The sequence below is a fragment of the Acinonyx jubatus genome, chromosome X (genome assembly GCF_027475565.1).
Source record: "Acinonyx jubatus isolate Ajub_Pintada_27869175 chromosome X, VMU_Ajub_asm_v1.0, whole genome shotgun sequence".
In the NCBI taxonomy this organism is placed as follows: Eukaryota; Metazoa; Chordata; class Mammalia; order Carnivora; family Felidae; genus Acinonyx; species Acinonyx jubatus.
The window spans coordinates 64,881-84,437 of record NC_069389.1 but is presented as its reverse complement, the minus strand read 5'-3'; the positions used below and the strand labels follow the sequence as shown (position 1 = coordinate 84,437).

The following is a 19,557-nucleotide window of genomic DNA, read 5'->3' as shown; positions in this document are numbered from 1 at the left end:
TTATGTGCTTATTGGCCCTTTGTATAGATCTTCTTTGAAGAAATGTCTATTGGTGTTTTGCCCAGTTTCATATTGAATTGTCTTTTGGGGCACCTGGGTGGCTCAGTCGGTTAAGCATCCAACTGAGGTCATGATCTCATGGTTCATGAGTTCAAGCCCCGTGTCAGGCTCTCTGCTGTCAGTGAGGACTCCACTTCAGATCCTGTGTCCCCCTCTCTCTGCCCCTCCCCCACTTGGGTATGTGTGCTCTCTAAAATATTAATAAAATAACATAGGGGCGCCTGGGTAGTTCAGCTGGTTAAGCGTCTGACTTCGGCTCAGGTCATGATCTCGTGGTTCGTGACTTTGGGCCCGCGTCAGGCTCTGAGCTGACAGCTCAGAGCCTGGAGCCTGCTTCAGATTCTGTGTCCCGCTCTCTCTCTGCCCCTCCCCTGCTTGTGCTCTCTCTTTCTCTCTGAAAAGTAAGTAAGCATTAAAAAAAATTCTTTTTGTTGTTGTGTTGTAGGCGTTTTTATATATTCTGGACATGTTCCGTATCTGCCTTATCAGATAGATTATGTCCAAATATTTCTCTGTTTTTTCTTTTTGAGATTAAAAAAATTTTTTTTAATTTTTTATTTTTTCAGTTTATTTTTGAGAGAGAGGGAGGGAGGGAGGGAAAGCAGGGGAGGGGCAGAGAGAATCCTGCACTGTCAGCACAGAACCCTGTGTGGGGCTCGAACTTACAAACCGAGAGATCATGACCTGAGCCAAAAATCAAGACTGAGCTTAACCAACTGAGCCACCCTAGGGCCCCAAGATTTTCTTAAGTAATCTCTACACCCAACATGGGGCTCGAACTCACAACCCTGAGATCGAGTCCTACGCTCCACCAACTGAGCCAGCCGTGTGCTGCTCTGTATTGCTTAAATCTCCTGACTGTGCCCTTTGTAGCAAAGTATTTAATTTTAGTAAGTTGAATCTATTTTTCCTTTCGCTGCCTCTGCGTTTGGTGCCATATTTAAGAAAGCTGCCCACTTCAAGGTCATGAAGGCCTTTCCTATGCTTTCTTCTCACGGTTTTGTAGTTGTGGCTCCGAAATGTAGGCCTTTGATCCATTTTGAGTAAATATTTGTATGGTGTAAATTGTCAGAACCAACTGGCCATAACTCGAGGTTATTTTTCCTGGGCTGTCAATTCTCTATTTTAAAAAAGAACTTGGGGACACCTGGGGGGGGGGCTTAGTTGGTTGAGCCTCTGACTTCGGTTCAGGTCGTGATCTCACGGTTTGTGGGTTCAAGCCCCGCGTCAGGCTCTGTGCTGACAGCTCAGAGCCTGGATCCTGCTTTGGATTCTGTGTCTCCCTCTCTGTCTGCTCCTCCCTCGCTCATACTCTGTCTCTCTCTGTCTCTCACTCAAGAATAACATAAAAAAATAATAAAAAAGAACTTGGTTGAACCATAATCTACATACAATATACATAATTTAAGTGTCCAGTTTTGATATCTGACCAATTTTTTTTTTAAAGCTTACGATTTTTATTTTGAGAGAGACACAGAGCAGGTGGGGAGAGACAGAGAGAGTGGGAGAGAGAGATTCCCAAGCAGGCCCCGTGCTGCCAGCACAGAACCTGAGGTGGGGCTCAAACTCCCGAACCTGTGAGGTCATGACCTGAGCTGCAACCAAGAGTCAGCTGCTCAGCCGACTGAGCCCCCCAGGTACCCCGATATCTGAAAAATATAACTACAATGAAAATACAGAATACTTCTGTCACCACAGTCTTCTCCCCTCCACCCCCCCTCCCCCCACCGACCCTGACCTTCCCAATTATCCCCAGCATCACCGGGCAAACAGTGATCTGTTTTCTGTCACTGAAGGTTAGATTTATCTTATCCAGAGTTTCATACATGTTGAATTATATGTATTCTTTTCTGTCTGGCTTTTGCACAACATATCAATTTTGATATTCGTGGATATTATGTACGTCAGAAGTCCATTTTTAATGTGTAATATTACACTGTAGAGATATATTAGTTGATGTTTGTGTTTTTTTCCCCAAGTTTGGCTATTATGAATACAACTGCTGTAAACATTTACGTACACATGCGTGTGCACATATATTTCATTTGTTTTGGCAACCCTAAAAGTAGGATTGCGAGTTCATTTCCTTTTTTAACTTTCATTTTTTTATGAGAGAGAGAGGGCACGCGTGTGTCCGTGCATGCACGAGCAGGGGAGGGGCAGAGCCAGAATCCCAAGTAGGCCCTGTGCTGTCAGCGTAGAGCCTGACGCGGGGCTCGATCTCACAAATCACGAATCAGGACCCGAATCGAAACAAAGAGTCAGACACTTAACCAACTGGGCCATCTGGGCGCCCCCTGTATTTTAACTTTTAAAAGAAACTGACGAAAGCAGTTTTGCAAAGTGTGAGCACCGCTCCCGTGAGCAGCGTAGGAGTCCCCACTGCTCCAAAGCCTCACCATGTGGCACGTCTGTCTTTTTCACTGTAGTCATTCACGTGGGTGTTTAGGGATCTCGTGGTTTTAATTTAGATTTCTCCAGCGACTAATAAGTTGAGCATTTCTGTGTACTTACTGGGCAACCGTGTATTTTTTGGGAAGTGTCTTCCCATCATCTTGGGGACTTGTTTGTGTTATTGTGGAAACCGTTCTGTGTATATTCTGTATTAAGTTGTGAAGTATGCGTCTCCACTGCGTGCACATCCGGACACATACAGGGCATGTTTTATCCCATGTTTCTCCTACATGTTTGATTCTATGATTATGTACGTGACCCATTTGGAATTTATGTCATGCACCGTGTGAAGCAAGGATCAACGTTATTTTTTTGGCCATATGGATGTCCACTTTCCCCATCACTTTCTCTTGAAAGGACCATGTTTTCCCACATCGGACTGTCCTGGAACCTTCGTCAAACAGGAGTTGATCCTGTAAGTGTGGGTCAGTCCCAGATTCTCTGTCCGTCTCCACTGATCTGTGTAGGGCACTCGAGTGGCTCTGCCCCGTGTCCACAAAGGGCAGGCTGAAACGGAGTCGGAGACCAGCCTTGGCATAATGCGTGGCGGTCCTTCTAGAAGGTGACCCACCTACTCCAGACAGGTGGCCCAGTGCGGAGCTCTGACATCGTTCCCCCTGTCTGTTTCGCAGAAGGCTCGCTGTCCTGGGGAGGCTGATGAGTCCGTGTGTCCTCCGCCTCCCTAGGACGGGACCTCCCACGGAGCGCCCACCCCTTCGCTGCAGTGCTGTCTCTAGTAAGGGACGGGCTTGAAACCTGCTGTCCAAATGGTGCCTTAGTTGCTGGTCAGAGTCCACTTGGTGAGGCTGAGTGCAAGTGCATTAGAACAGACGGTGAGTTCGGGGCGCCTGGGTGGCTCAGTTGGTTAGGCGACCGACTTCGGCTCAGGTCATGATCTCCCAGTTTGTGAGTTCGAGCTCCACGTGGGGCTCTGTGCTGACAGTTCGGAGCCTGGAGCCTGCTTCGGATTCTGTGTCTCCCTCTCTCCCTGCCCCTCTCCGGCTCACGCTCTGTGTCTCTCAATGATAAATAAATGTTAAAACAAAACAAAACAAAAAACAGACAGTGCAGACCGGCACGTGTGGTGTGGGCTCCCTCTCTGCTCCAATGTCTCCGTCTCCCTCAGCCTCGGACGCCCCAGGAGGGGGCGTCCTGCTGCTGTACCAGACCCTGCACACGGAGCTGCCCCCCCGACACTGCCCTGCACTGGCTGTGTTCCCAGCCGAGCAGGAAAGCTCTAGTAGCCGCCACCGTGATGCCTCAAGTGCATATGGTGAACGTTTTCTTTTTGTAATTTTTTGGGTAAAGAGCATCTGAATCCAGCTTTAACTCATGGTCTAGAACTAGCAATAAGGAGACGAAGTTAATGTGCACTCGTGAGGCCTCTGAGCTGGCCCAGTGCAGTGCTGTGGAGACGCAGACCGGAAACGGTGCGTCCATGTCTAGGTGGTGAGTGCCCACGTGGTGCCATGGGAGTCTGTCCCGTCCGTGGCCTGAAGCCGTGTCCCCTACAGTGTTCCCAGGTTTTCATTCTGGGCGTGTGGCCTGGGCGCCATCCCTGCTAAACACCCTACAGGCCCAAGCGTCCTGCTGGTCGTACACGAGAGGGACACAGCCTCCAGCGTCGGCACAGCCAGTCCCACCTTGCAGGGTGACCTACTGCTCACGACTGTTCCAGACTCTTCCGGTGGGAGAGGCACGTGCACCAGCGGAGCTCGGCTCCCCAGGGAGCACATGCAGGATGGGGACTCGGGGCTCTCCCACAGCAGTTCCCCAGAAGGGGCCTTCCCGTTGGGAGAGAGTGTGTGTGACGCTGGGGAGGGGACAAGGAACTCTGGCCTGGCTGTAGGAATCCAAACTCGGGGCCTGGGGGGCTCAGCCGGCAGGCGTCTGACTCTGGATGTCAACTCAGGTCATGATCTCCTAGTCTGTGGGTTCGAGTCCCGTGACGGAGTCTAAGGTGACAGCACAGAGCCTGCTTGGTTCTCCGCCACCCTGAACCCATGTGTCTTTCTCTCTTCCAAAACAAAACAAACATTTAGAAGAAATAACAAACTCTGCAATTAATTAACCCGTGTCCTGCTCTGTGCCACAGCGTCCCCTGAGAAGGTGGGTGTCTGCAGCCCACAGTCAACAGACCACGCAGGGGTGGGAGAGTAAGCAGGCGCTTCCCTTACCTCCTGTGAATCCCTGCTGCGTCTGCGCGGTCCTGGACACTGAGGGCGGCGGTCACGGTATCTGTGCCTCAGCCAGTGGACGGGGTATGTTCTAGGAGGGGATAAGGTGGGACCCCTCCCCTCCCCCCCCCCCCGGGTCTCCTGAGCACAGGGAACGCGGTACCCGGGACCCTGGTTAGTGGCAGGACGTGAGAAAAGGGTAAAGTGGTTGGTACACGGTCATCGTGTGACTGGTGGGAAAAGAAACAGTTGACATGTGGGGGTGAGTGCTGAGGACAGGGCCGTGATCCTCACCTGCCTTTCACCTGTGGGACACCTGGCCCAACCTATCCTCCCAGGATTTTCTAGCATCCTCGTCAGCTTCCTGGAACCCTTGCTGTACAGACCACAGTACAACAAAGGGGGCCAGACGTCAAGCTGGGTGCACGGTCATGTACTTTGCTGCTTCAGCCAAGAGTGCAGTCTTTTCTGGCCTGTAGCTGCCCCCCACCCCGGGAGCAGGAAGCCCCGGATGTGACCCGAACGAGGCAGGTGGACGGGCGGCCGGTCTCTGCAGGGGCAGCTGAGCACGTGCTTCTGAGCAGCCCCCCAAAGCCTGCCTTTCTTGCTGTGCTGGGACCCTGTGTGTCCTCCCGACCCCCAGGCTCGGGCAGCTGCGATCCAGCCTTGTCTCTGTGGTCTGTAAGGTTCTCCGGGTGCCCGGGTGCCACGAGGGGCTTGGCCATGGTCTCAGGGACACTTCCCTGCGCAGCATGGGGGGCATGTATCAGGGTACAGTAACACCGTACTTTCCATCCTGTGGGCGTTGGGCTTCACAACAGCCGCTCCGTCCTCGGTGTCCCGCCGTCCTCGGTGTCCCGCGTGTCCGGGCCTGTGAGTGTGGAGCAGTAGACATGTCAGCAGGGTTGGCAGTGCAGCCAGAAGACAGGAGGGTCTGGACACTGGCAACCTCCAGTTGAGGGGGAGAGGACAGGGGCCAGGGGCCTGGGAACGATGCTACACCTTGACGGTACGGCCACCGTGAAAGAGAATGTGCTGTCTCCCTCATCCACGCTTCTGTCCAGTGTCCTGGCCACAGAACTGGACTTTGATCTCACCTGACCTGTTCCTAGCTGCCCCTGCGGGGGGCGGGTGTGTGTCACGTGGACCTGGCCCCTTAGCCCCTCCTCGCAATCCCGACCTGTCTTCTGCACCTCCCCCAACACACGACCCCAATCTGTCTCCTCCCCCCTCTCACTATACCACCCTTGGTTGGTCAACTGTCCCCATTCTCAGATATAGGGACGGGGCTCAGACAACAACCAGCTCCAGATACCAGCAGCCGGAGGCAGTGTAGACCCTGTATCCAGGCTCCCGGCCTGTTGCCGCAAGCCAGTGCAGAAATGAGCTGGGGTGCGAGCAGCCGGGCCTCCCTGGGCCCTGTGACCCTGCAAACGCAGGAGAGCTGAGCATTCCCACCTGAGAACAAATGCACCGTCCCGGTGGCCAGCACGTACCCGGCCCGGTCCTGCCAGGGCACAGGTCCGAGGTCCAGGTGCACCAGGCGGGAGGAGGTGCCCCCCACGTGCACCTGCCTACTGCAGCCCCCTGCAGACACTCCTTTTCTGTCCCTTGACCTACCACCTTCCGATGCTTGTCCACTGGGCCCTTGTCACCTGTAGCGTCACTTCTCAGGTGCTCGTCCCTGCGGTCCACCCACCCCGCACAGGCTGCTTACCAGCAGCCCTTACGATGCCTCGCGTCGCAGGTGTCCTAAGAAACCAACCAACCCTCCCTTGCCCAGGAGCCCTTGAGTGCTGCTGGCCTCTGTACCGGGGACTTGCCTGCTAGGCCAGCTTTCTCTGTGATGCTCCAGGGACACGGTGCCGGTACCTCACGAGCTCCTACGGCCTCCAGTGCCATGTCTGCGTCCAGAACAGCACCCCTACCTCGGTCTGCCTTTCAGTGGAGGGTCCCTGCTCCCCGGGGAGCCACCCAGGTGCGCCTGGGTGTCCGATTAGGGTCTCTGAACAAGAGCCCTCTTCTCTCCGACCCCGTGCGTTTGGTACCCCTGCGGCCCTGGGAAGTCAGCCCGCCGTGCTGGCCGCTCCTTCAGAGTCTCTGCCCGCAGGCCTCCCACAGCCAAAGTGACCGTTTCTGGTCATGGGCAGTCCATGCTGTTCCCTCCAACTTTTGCAGGTACTTCCCTCTTTCTGGAATATTTTCCCGTCTGTGCCTCTCCCACTTCATCAAACTCCCGAATAGCAGTCCGAGCTCTGCTTTCCCAGGGGCCTTTGCACGCAGTTGTTACTTTACCGTTGTCACTGTGTGCCACAACCCCAACGTGTCCCTGGTCACCCCCTGCTACACCCACTGGCTCTCTCTTCCTTCTAAGGGGACAGGCTGCCTTCCGGTTACTTCCAAGGAGGCGTCTTGCTCCTCAGCTGCTTTGCAGGACAGGCTGCTGGAGAACGTCCTGCGAGTGGGGACGAGGACTCGGGGCCCCCCGAGCAGGCTGTCGGGGATGTCAACAGTCGGAACTGCGCACTCCTCACAGGGCTGGCCTGGCCCAGGCGACTCTGCTCCTCACAGGGCCCCGTGTGCCACACAGAAAGGGGACGCAGCCCCTGCACGGTGCCTGGGCCAGCTTACTAACGGGGCTCTTGCACACTGGCCCAGAGCGGAAATTCCCATCAACACCGTCAAGAAGAGGGCGGTGGGTCTAAGGGATCCTACTGGCCCAGCACGCTGCCCTGGAAACAGGGACGCCGAGAGTCCCACCCAGACTGTTCCAATCCCTGCTGCCTGTACTGAAGCCGACGGGAGAGGTGGCATCCCCGACCGACCGCTGCTCCTCTGATTAGACCCGGTCGCTGGGTACATGCCTGCCCGGCACGCGCTCAGACTGTGTCACTCGTGGGGAGCGGGAGGGGTCTGGTTGGACCAGGACGGTGGTCAGAGGGCAGGGGAAGGGTGTGCCCCGCGGTGTCACTGCCCGGGGACCTGGAACAGGGCTGTCTTCACCTGCAGAGGCTGAATCCTCACGGTGGGGGGTGAGAGGCTAACATCAGGCCTGGGAGCCCCACCTGATGTCCGCTGGGTATAGGGGGCACCATCAGAGCTCCCTCATGGCCACGACACAACAGGTCTGTGAATGAGGCCGAGGGGAAGTCTGCCAGCCAGATGAGAAGCTGAACTGGTGCCGCCAGGAGCCCTCCGGGTCCGCAGGGTCAAGAGAACAAGGTCAAAATGGCAGGAGGTATGAGCCGTGGGGCCTGAGTCTTTATCGACATTCAGGCACAACCTGGCTGTGAGTTCTTGGGGCAAGTGACCTAGGAACGGAGGATTCATCCGCGCATTGTGCGATGTGACCCTCAGAACGGTGCTGGGCGGTGGGCAGGAAGCCCGCGGCCCCAGATCTGTGCATACGTGCGTGTGCGTGTGTAGACAGGCCTGATGCATCTACATAACATACAGTTGATTGAACCCTAACCCCCCTCCCCACACCTCCCACCTGTCCTGACAGCAGGGACCTCCGCGGCTGTTTCCAACAAGGCAATACACGTCAGTTGCTGTGCACATAGACCATGCGCCCCGCGCACCTCTGCACACAGGCGGACCGTGCGCCCCCGCGCCCCTCCACAGACGGAGAAGGAGCCCGTGTTAGGAGGGCGGGGATGTGCCCTTTCACACTGGAAGGGACAAGAAATGGGTCGAGCTCAAAGACGTCTGTGTGACACGCGGCTCCCACCTTGAGCCTGGTGTTTCCAGGAGCCACAGGCCTCAGGGACTTGCTGGGGACAGCCTCCATTCCAAACGGGGAGTCCAGATCCGGTGTCCTGCAGGTTCCCCCATCCTGCAGCCCTGCCGTTTCCAGGTGGCCTGGACACCTGCCTCCCATCCTGGACTGCATGGCTGCTTCTGTGGGCGGGACCCAGTGGTGCGTGGGGACCGCGAGGATGGGAGCCTGCATTGTAGGGTTAGCACCGGGGCAGGATTTAAGTCTAAGGTGGGAGCTTAGGGTTCGGGTTCGGCCCTGCGTAAACTCCAGGTCTGGGTTTGTGGTTAAGGCAGGTCTCAGGTCAGGGGCCAGGGGTTTATAAAGCTCATGAGGCTGACAGTGTTGCATGGGTTGCAACTTCTGTGGATCTTCGGCTGTTCAGGGTGAGGATAGGAGTTATGAGTGAGGGCTAGGGCCATGGGAAAGTAATGGAGGTCAGCGTCAAAGTCAGAACCACGGTCAGAGCTCGGTGTCCCTGAGATGCTAGGGCTGGCATGGCTTGCGCCCCCTGGGACACGTCTCTCCCCAAACGTTGTAAAAGACCCACTAAGGAGGGTCTCACGTGGACATAACCTTGTGTTGCAGGGCTACCCTGAACGGGATCAGGTGCCATCTGCAGTCCCATCGAGGACGCACTGTGACCTACCTGTGGATCTTCTCCTCTGGATGGAGCACCAACCCACAGGAGAGACCAGGGCCTGGTGGCACTACCCACCCCTCCCAGCACCTCTCCTGGCATCGGACCGTGGACACTGGGCTGCTATACCCACTATGTGGTCGCCGAGACTAGGTGGGTCACAGTGGGGTCCCTAAAGTCACCCCGAAGGATCCCTTCACTCTGCCCCTCCTAAGTCTCTGGCTAGAACATCTCTGTCCCATGACTCTGCCCTTCTCTCCTCCTCTGACCTCACTCTCCCCACGCCGGAGCCCCTGTTTTAGTGATGGCACCACCGAGTCTGGGGGCAGTAACCTGCCCACGGGATGTCCGAAATGCTCTCCCTGGACTGCTATTTCTAGGAGCCCAGGGCACACGAACCTGTAAACCCCAGGGTGGGAGAGGGCTGGGGGAGGCGAGGCACCATGGTCACCTGCTCTGCTCACTCACAAAAGTGCAGCTTTGTTCCCTCGGTGAAGCTCCACTTTGGGGTTTCTTGGGGGGGGGGGTGCTATAATCCTGCCTCAGACACCAAGGACACCACTGCTCTGTATTCTCAGCTTCTCCCACTTGGTACCCATTAGTCTGGGGCCCATCGAGCCAGACACGGTTGTCACAGGGGGTGGGCTGCAGGCTGAGGGCAGCTGAGCGGTGAGGCTCCCAAGAAGAAACTAGGACAACAATGTCAGCAGGGACTAGGACAACAGGGACCATGTGAGGATGACCCATCACCCACACAACACACACTTGTACCAGAGAATCGACAAGAATTTTTGCAGCTAGTGCTAGAATGACCAAATATACTCCTTGGGGCCACACTGTGGCAATGTGTCAGAGGGCACATCCAGGCCTTGGGCAGAGGACGGAAAAGCCTGAGTCTGCCTCCCTGCGGGGTGGGAGTGGGGCATGCCTACCGATCAGGACCGCATCTTGGGGGGGGGGGGCATGCCTACCAATCGGGACCGCATCTTCAGGGGGGCCATGCCTACCAATCAGGACTGCATCTTGGGGGGGGGCATGCCTACTGATCAGGACCGCATCTTTCGGGGGGGGGGGCAGGGGGCATGCCTACCGATCAGGACCGCATCTTTCGGGGGGGGGGGGGGCAGGGGGCATGCCTACCGATCAGGACCGCATCTTCCCGGGGAGGGGGGGGCGTGCCTACCGTTCAGGACGTATCTTCTGGTGGGGTGGGTGGGGGGCGTGCCTACCGATCAGGACCGCATCTTCGGGGGGTGGGTGGGTGGGGGGCGTGCCTACCGATCAGGACCGCATCTTCGGGGGGTGGGTGGGCATGTCTACATATCAGGACTGCATCTTTGGGGCTGCCTCCAGGGCCACTGGGGTGCCAGCTGTCACAGCCGCTCCTTCCCCTTCCTTGCAGAGCGCAAGTCCCTGGGGCCAGCCCCGCACACGCCACGTGGTCACCCGACTGAGTGGGGCAGAAAGGCTGTGCGGGCTTCTGGGGAGGATGAGGGGGCCGGCAGCCCCTTCACGGCCAGGTGGTGCTGCTGCTGGTGTGTAAACCCCGACCTGGGGGTTCCCCCTTTTGCACCGCAAGGGCCTGACCTCAGCACTGATGGCTGCGCACACGGCCAGCCACGAGCGGAGCAGGGACAGATGCAGGCGCCGCTCCACAAGGGGGCTCCTCTGTTTAGAGCGCTCGGGGGGATTTTCATGACGGGGACCGTTTGGGCTGTGTGGTCTCGCTCCTGCCGCACTTCAAATCCCTGTGTGTTTCACTCGTTTATTCTTGAAGTACAGTCGAATGCTTTGCTGGGCCAGCCAGGTGCCCCAGTAAGTGTATTTCAAGTAGAGGCGGATGCTCTGTGGACTGAGCCCAGCAGGCACCCCAGATTCCTGGATGTAAAGAGTGAAACTCTATGCCTGCGCTCCTGCGGCCGATAAAAGCAGAGTCCCAGGCAGGTGAAGCCGCTGTCTCCAGCTGTGTGGCCCCAGATGTGCCGTGTAACCGACGCTTCCTCCAAGTGATAAACTTTTCTCCCCCCTTCAATATTTCCTGAGGGCTGTTTCTGAACAGCGTGTTGGGATCACGAAGCAGTACAAGGGCTGGTCCAGCCACAACACTGGTGGTTACAAATCTCTGAAAGTCTCCTCAAAATACTTCCACTCTCGGGGCGCCTGCGGGGCTCAGTCGGTTAAGCATCCGACTCCGGCTCAGGTCACGATCTCACCGTTGGTCAGTGTGAATCCCCAGTCGGGCTTCTGCTAACAGCGTGGAGCCCACTTTGGATCCTCTGTCTCCCTGTCTTTCTGCCCCTCCCCTGGTCGCGCACTCTCCCTCAAAAGTAAATGAACATTAAAATAAATACTTCCCCCTTTTAAGACTTCTGAAAACATGAAAACGCCTGAAAAAGCTTATATTTTATCACTTTTTTCCTCGCAAATTCTTAAGGCGTCCTCATCATTTAACAAGACCGTGAAATAACCTAGACGTCTTACGTCTATGAAATTGCTTCAAAGAACAGATTACACTACTTTTAAAAATTCGGCTTGAGAGGCTGGCAAGTAGAATTTCATGCCTAAACCTTCAGGAACTTGACTTGGACTTATACTTACGTCCGCTTTATTTGGAGAAACCTAGAGGAAAACACTGAATGTGTGGAGCGGGTATCTGCCCTGTTTTACCGTGTGCACGCCCTGACTGCCCTGACGGCTGGCACAACCGGGAACGGGACTCAAAGCACCACTGTTGGCTCAGTACCTCACACAGGTCTCCCCTTCCTGCGGGGAATGTGGGTACCCTCCTCGGTTAGGGAGACGGTGACAGGCCCTCACTAAAGAGGACGGGGGTGGGGGGGCTGCAAGAGGGAGCCATCAGTCTCCATGCTCATTGCAGCAGGAGCACTCAATTAGGGACCCCAGATGCAAGTCTCAACAGGAAGACTCATCCCTTACAGATCCCAGTAGGGGAAGGGGCACCCAGCACCTACCAGGAGGAACCCCCACCCCTGCAAGTCAACCAGGCAGAAAGTGTCCTCTCAAGTCTTGATTCTGTCCAAAGTTTCTTCCAGAACAACCCCTGCCAACTTACTGCTTCTCCACACAGCAGAACCCTTGTTTGTTGGGCTTGTCCACAGTTTTGCTTCCTTGTCCCAAGTCACAGTTCTGCTTCCTTGTCCCAAGTCACAGTTCTCTTACTCCCAGATAAACCCTTTTTCGCTGGTAAAATAACTTATTTTAAAGGTTAACGTTAGTGTATTAAAGCAGGGGTTTTTGTTTTTGTTTAAAAACTGTTATAAAAGGATTATAAAACTGTAAGTAAAAGGATTCCTATAGTTCAGATACGTCCTGTCTTACCTGAAAATGTTTAACTAGAATATTCGTTTGAATGCGAACTGCCAAGAAGTGAACGCCACCCCCTGTCCCATGCAGGCGTACTTTGCACAAGGTTCTGCTTGAAATCAGCTAGACGGCTGGTGATGCCTAAGAATGTATGCAATGGGGTCAAAGTGGGCATCTCTGGTCCTTCCAAAGGGTGCGCAGAGAGTCACAGGTGGTCCCGTTCAGCATCCTGACACCTGTGGGCACCGCTCTGCCAGGCCATCGTCACCTGGTGGGGCCAGGCTTCCTACCTGTCACGCCTGGGGACCCAGTCTGGCTGTTTGGTTAGGCTTGGAACTCTGGGCTTCTGACATGAGAGAGCGCAGGGCATGGGTGGGGGGGTTACTCTCAGACGTTATAGCGAGCGCGAGGTGGGGGGGGGTTACGCTCAGACATTAGAGTGAGTGCCGGGAGTTACTCTCAGATGTTAGAGTGAGCACCGGGTTGGGGGGGGGGTTACTCTCAGATGTTACAGCGAGCGCCGGGGAGTTACTCTCAGACATTACAGCGAGTGCAGGGCTGGGGGCATATTACTCTCAGACGTTAGCACTTGTTAGCGCAAGCGAGCGCTGGTGGTGGTGGGGTTACCCTCAGATGTTAGAGCGAGCGCTGGGGGAGTTACTCTCAGACATTAGAGCGAGCGCCGGGGAGTTACTCTCAGATGTTAGAGCACGGGGTTGGGGGGGGGGTTACTCTCAGATGTTAGAGCGAGCGCTGGGGGAGTTACTCTCAGATGTTATAGCGAGCACCGGGTTGGGGGGGGGTTACTCTCAGATGTTAGAGCGAGCGCCGGGGGAGTTACTCTCAGACATTAGAACGAGCGCCGGGGAGTTACTCTCAGATGTTAGAGTGAGCACCGGGCTGGGGGGGGGGTACTCTCAGAGGTTAGAGTGAGCGCCGGAGGAGTTACTCTCAGACATTAGAGCGAGCGCCGGGGAGTTACTCTCAGATGTTAGAGTGAGTGCGGGGGAGTTACTCTCAGATGTTAGAGCGAGCAGTGGGCTGGGGGGGGGGTACTCTCAGAGGTTAGAGTGAGCGCCGGAGGAGTTACTCTCAGACATTAGAGCGAGCGCCGGGGAGTTACTCTCAGACATTAGAGCGAGCGCTGGGGAGTTACTCTCAGATGTTAGAGCGAGCACCGGGCTGGCGGGGGGGTACTCTCAGAGGTTAGAGTGAGCGCTGGAGGAGTTACTCTCAGACATTAGAGCGAGCGCCGGGGAGTTACTCTCAGACATTAGAGGGAGCGCCGGGGAGTTACTCTCAGACATTAGAGCGAGCGCCGGGGAGTTACTCTCAGATGTTAGAGTGAGTGCGGGGGAGTTACTCTCAGACATTAGAGCGAGCGCTGGGGAGTTACTCTCAGATGTTAGAGCGAGCACCGGGCTGGCGGGGGGGTACTCTCAGAGGTTAGAGTGAGCGCTGGAGGAGTTACTCTCAGACATTAGAGCGAGCGCCGGGGAGTTACTCTCAGATGTTAGAGTGAGCGCCAGGCTGGGGGGGGGGGGCGGTTACAGATGTTACAGCGAGTGCCGGGCTGGGAGGGGGGGTTACTCTCAGACATTAGAGCGAGCGCCGGGGAGTTACTCTCAGATGTTAGAGTGAGTGCCGGGGAGTTACTCTCAGATGTTAGAGTGAGCACCGGGCTGGGGGGGGGGGGTACTCTCAGAGGTTAGAGTGAGCGCCGGAGGAGTTACTCTCAGACATTAGAGCGAGCGCCGGGGAGTTACTCTCAGATGTTAGAGTGAGTGCGGGGGAGTTACTCTCAGATGTTAGAGTGAGCGCCAGGCTGGGGGGGGGGGCGGTTACAGATGTTACAGCGAGTGCCGGGCTGGGAGGGGGGGGTTACTCTCAGACATTAGAGCGAGCGCCAGGGAGTTACTCTCAGATGTTAGAGTGAGCACCGGGCTGGGGGGGGGGTACTCTCAGAGGTTAGAGTGAGCGCCAGGCTGGGGGGGGGGGCGGTTACAGATGTTACAGCGAGTGCCGGGCTGGGGGGGGGGGTTACTCTCAGACATTAGAGCGAGTGCCGGGGAGTTACTCTAAGACATCAGAGCGAGCGCCGGGGAGTTACTCTCAGATGTTAGAGTGAGTGCGGGGGAGTTACTCTCAGACATTAGAGCGAGTGCCGGGGAGTTACTCTCAGACATTAGAGCGAGCGCCGGGGAGTTACTCTCAGACATTAGAGTGAGCGCCGGGGAGTTACTCTCAGATGTTAGAGTGAGTGCGGGGGAGTTACTCTCAGATGTTAGAGTGAGCGCCAGGCTGGGGGGGGGGGCGGTTACAGATGTTACAGCGAGTGCCGGGCTGGGAGGGGGGGGTTACTCTCAGACATTAGAGCGAGCGCCGGGGAGTTACTCTCAGATGTTAGAGTGAGCACCGGGCTGGGGGGGGGGTACTCTCAGAGGTTAGAGTGAGCGCCAGGCTGGGGGGGGGGGCGGTTACAGATGTTACAGCGAGTGCCGGGCTGGGGGGGGGGGGGTTACTCTCAGACATTAGAGCGAGTGCCGGGGAGTTACTCTAAGACATCAGAGCGAGCGCCGGGGAGTTACTCTCAGATGTTAGAGTGAGTGCGGGGGAGTTACTCTCAGACATTAGAGCGAGTGCCGGGGAGTTACTCTCAGATGTTAGAGCGAGCGCCGGGGAGTTACTCTCAGATGTTAGAGTGAGCGCCGGGGGAGTTACTCTCAGACATTAGAGCGAGTGCCGGGGGAGTTACTGTCAGATGTTAGAGGGAGCACCGGGTTGGGGGGGGGGATTACCCTCAGATGTTAGAGCGAGCGCCGGGGGAGTTACTCTCAGATGTTACAGCGAGCGCCGGGCTGGGGGGCGGTTACTCTCAGATGTTAGAGTGAGCGCCAGGCTGGGGGGGGGGGGGCGGTTACAGATGTTACAGCGAGCGCCGGGCTGTGGGGGGGGGTTACTCTCAGATGTTACAGCGAGCGCCGGAGGAGTTACTCTCAGACATTAGAGCGAGCGCCGGGGAGTTACTCTCAGATGTTAGAGCGAGCGCCGGGCTGGGGGGCGGTTACTCTCAGATGTTACAGCGAGCACCCAGGGAGTTACTCTCAGACATTAGAGCGAGCGCCGGGGAGTTACTCTCAGACATTAGAGCGAGTGCCGGGGAGTTACTCTCAGATGTTACAGCGAGCGCCCAGGGAGTTACTCTCAGACATTAGAGCGAGCGCCGGGGAGTTACTCTCAGATGTTACAGCGAGCGCCGGGCTGGGGGACGGTTACTCTCAGATGTTAGAGTGAGCGCCAGGCTGGGGGGGGGGGCGGTTACAGATGTTACAGGGAGCGCAGGGCTGGGGGGGGTTACTCTCAGATGTTACAGCGAGCGCCCAGGGAGTTACTCTCAGACATTAGAGCGAGCGCCGGGGAGTTACTCTCAGATGTTAGAGTGAGTGCGGGGGAGTTACTCTCAGATGTTAGAGCGAGCGCCGGGCTGGGGGGCGGTTACTCTCAGATGTTACAGCGAGCACCCAGGGAGTTACTCTCAGACATTAGAGCGAGCGCCGGGGAGTTACTCTCAGACATTAGAGCGAGTGCCGGGGAGTTACTCTCAGATGTTACAGCGAGCGCCCAGGGAGTTACTCTCAGACATTAGAGCGAGCGCCGGGGAGTTACTCTCAGATGTTACAGCGAGCGCCAGAGGAGTTACTCTCAGACATTAGAGCGAGCGCCGGGGAGTTACTCTCAGACATTAGAGCGAGCGCCGGGGAGTTACTCTCAGATGTTAGAGTGAGTGCGGGGGAGTTACTCTCAGATGTTAGAGCGAGCACCGGGCTGGGGGGGGGGGTTACTCTCAGATGTTACAGAGAGCGCCAGAGGAGTTACTCTCAGACATTAGAGGGAGCGCCGGGGAGTTACTCTCAGACATTAGAGCGAGCGCCGGGGAGTTACTCTCAGATGTTAGAGCGAGCACCGGGCTGGGGGGGGGGGGTTACTCTCAGATGTTACAGCGAGCGCCAGAGGAGTTACTCTCAGACATTAGAGCGAGCGCCGGGGAGTTACTCTCAGACATTAGAGCGAGCGCCGGGGAGTTACTCTCAGATGTTAGAGTGAGTGCGGGGGAGTTACTCTCAGATGTTAGAGCGAGCACCGGGCTGGGGGGGGGGGTTACTCTCAGATGTTACAGCGAGCGCCAGAGGAGTTACTCTCAGACATTAGAGCGAGCGCCGGGGAGTTACTCTCAGACATTAGAGCGAGCGCCGGGGAGTTACTCTCAGATGTTAGAGCGAGCACCGGGCTGGGGGGGGGGGTTACTCTCAGATGTTACAGCGAGCGCCAGAGGAGTTACTCTCAGACATTAGAGCGAGCGCCGGGGAGTTACTCTCAGACATTAGAGCGAGCGCCGGGGAGTTACTCTCAGATGTTAGAGCGAGCACCGGGCTGGGGGGGGGGGTTACTCTCAGATGTTACAGCGAGCGCCAGAGGAGTTACTCTCAGACATTAGAGCGAGCGCCGGGGAGTTACTCTCAGACATTAGAGCGAGCGCCGGGGAGTTACTCTCAGATGTTAGAGTGAGTGCGGGGGAGTTACTCTCAGATGTTAGAGCGAGCACCGGGCTGGGGGGGGGGGGTTACTCTCAGATGTTACAGCGAGCGCCAGAGGAGTTACTCTCAGACATTAGAGGGAGCGCCGGGGAGTTACTCTCAGATGTTAGAGCGAGCACCGGGCTGGGGGGGGGGGTTACTCTCAGATGTTACAGCGAGCGCCAGAGGAGTTACTCTCAGACATTAGAGCGAGCGCCGGGGAGTTACTCTCAGATGTTAGAGCGAGCACCGGGCTGGGGGGGGGGTTACTCTCAGATGTTACAGCGAGCGCCAGAGGAGTTACTCTCAGACATTAGAGCGAGCGCCGGGGAGTTACTCTCAGACATTAGAGCGAGCGCCGGGGAGTTACTCTCAGATGTTAGAGTGAGTGCGGGGAGTTACTCTCAGATGTTAGAGCGAGCACCGGGCTGGGGGGGGGGGGTTACTCTCAGATGTTACAGCGAGCGCCAGAGGAGTTACTCTCAGACATTAGAGCGAGCGCCGGGGAGTTACTCTCAGACATTAGAGCGAGCGCCGGGGAGTTACTCTCAGATGTTAGAGCGAGCGCCGGGCTGGGGTGGGGGGGCGGTTACAGACGTTACAGCGAGCGCCGGGCTGTGGGGGGGGTTTACTCTCAGATGTTAGAGTGAGCGCCGGGTTGGGGGGGGGGTCTGGGGGACAGCTTAAGCCCATGCAACTTTGACCCGCCTGTTTCGACAGTTACGCAGCACAGACTGTTAAGGATCTGCTGAAACCCAAAAAGAGAAGTGGGGTGCACCCCGCGCAGCAAACCCGCTGTCCTCCCCAAAAAGGAAACAAACACACCGGCCAGTGACTGCGGCACAGCCTGCTCCCACTGCCACTCTGTGGAAAGTGCTTTGCGCAACCAGACAAGGCAGCTGAAGGACGAAGGCACGTCAGTGTCAAAACAAAGGCCATTCCCCCCAGGATACCTGCAGCCAGCAAGAAACAAATAACAAACGAACTGACCTTCCTGTGAGCCGAGACTGCGCCACGCGCTGCCACGCTGGCAGGTGTCGGTGGGCTCGCGCGCCCGCAGGTGTCAGGCGCCATGAGGCCTGAGCCCCGGACCCTGCGCCAGGGTCCCGAATGACGGCCCGGCCCACGGCCCGTGTCCCCAGTCGTGCCCGTGAACCCGCAACCCTGGCGTGGCCCGCACCTTCCCTGGGCCGGGCCTGATTCAGGTCGGGAATAGGGCATCTGAGCTTCGAGTCCCTAACGACACCTCTGGGGAGTTCAACGTGCCCTGTGGGGCCCTGGCTCCAGGGACCCGCCCACCGCCCGCGTCCTGGACCCGCGTCCTGGACCCGCATCGTGCTGCCCAGGGTCCCAGTAGACTCTGGGAAGGAGACCCCAGCCTCCCACACCACCCCAGACCCTCCATTCCAGCCCATCCCCGCCTAAGTCCCCACCGGCCCTCCCACGGCGACCCCACAGCCGGTTCGAGCCCCGACCCCAGCTAAAGACCCCGGCTACCTCCCCCCAACCTTTACTCCTCCCAACTGAGGATCCTGGGCCTCCCTCTGTCCCTCCCGTGGCGCCCCTGGATTGTCCATTCCTGCCCCGCCCCTATTTAAGGACCGCCGGCCGCCAGCTCCTCCGCCCCTCCCCCTGCTCACTGGTTCCTCCTAGCTGGTGCCCCACCCCCACCACAACCCCGGGCGTCTCCCCAGTCAACCCAGTTCTTGGCCTGCCCCCAGTCGCCCCCTTCCCGATCACCCCTGGAGGTTGCACTAAAGTCCTGGTCCTACCTACCGCCGCTCTCGGCGCGGCCCGCTCGCTCCCATTGCGTCCCGCCGCTCCGCTCGGTCCTCAGCCTCGGCTCCCCGACTGGGTCTACGCGCCAAGTGGCCCTCGAGCCCTCCCTCGGGCCTTCGGATTCTTCCGTCAGTTTTCGGCCGCCATCGCTCGACATCGGCTCAGCTTCGGCTCTTTCCGCTCAGTCTCCGCCCTTTCCATCCTCCCTCGTCGCTGCCCGCCGCCCCTCGGCTGTCCTCGTCAATGATCGGCACCGCGCACGGCCTCGGCCCTATTCCCCATCCCGCGGTCTTTCGGTCGCGCGCCCATTCTTGGTCTTGACCCAGGGACGCCCCTCTCTTTCAGTGTGGGGGATCTGCGCAGGCGCTCTGCGGTTTCTCCCATCTGGGGTGAATTCTCACATTCTCGGAAGATGCTGTCTCAGGAAACTACACCATCATGGTCTCAAGCGAGGGGTCAGGGCAGAGGGGTAGGGGTGATACCACGAACAGCAAGGGTCAGATAGGGAAGGGGTTGGGTTTAGGCTATAAGCTTTAGGCTTAGGTTTTAGGTGCACGTTTTGGGTTGGGTTGGGATTCAAATTGTTTTAGGTTGGGGTTTGGAGTTATGGGGTACGGGGTAGAGGTTAGGGTTTGGATGAGGATTAGGCTTCCAGGTTACAGTTCTGGGTTGAGGGTTAGCGTTAGGATTAGGACTAGGAATAGGGCCTGGGCACCGTCGACCCCAATCCGCCTGAAGTGATAGGATTTTCCGTAGCGCTGATATCAGGGCTCAGTGAAGAGTGTGTTAGGG

The 19,557-nt window shown here is 57.1% G+C and overlaps 1 long non-coding RNA gene across 1 annotated transcript; it reads right to left on the bottom strand.

The window, feature by feature from the left end:
* Positions 1-639: 639 nt before the first annotated feature.
* LOC128311536 (uncharacterized) lies at positions 640-19,058 on the bottom strand. Its single transcript, XR_008289981.1, has 2 exons — positions 18,759-19,058; positions 640-5,562 (listed from the first exon to the last, which is right to left on the bottom strand). It is a non-coding gene; the product is annotated as an uncharacterized LOC128311536 (long non-coding RNA).
* Between the last annotated feature and the right edge of the window lie 499 nt (positions 19,059-19,557).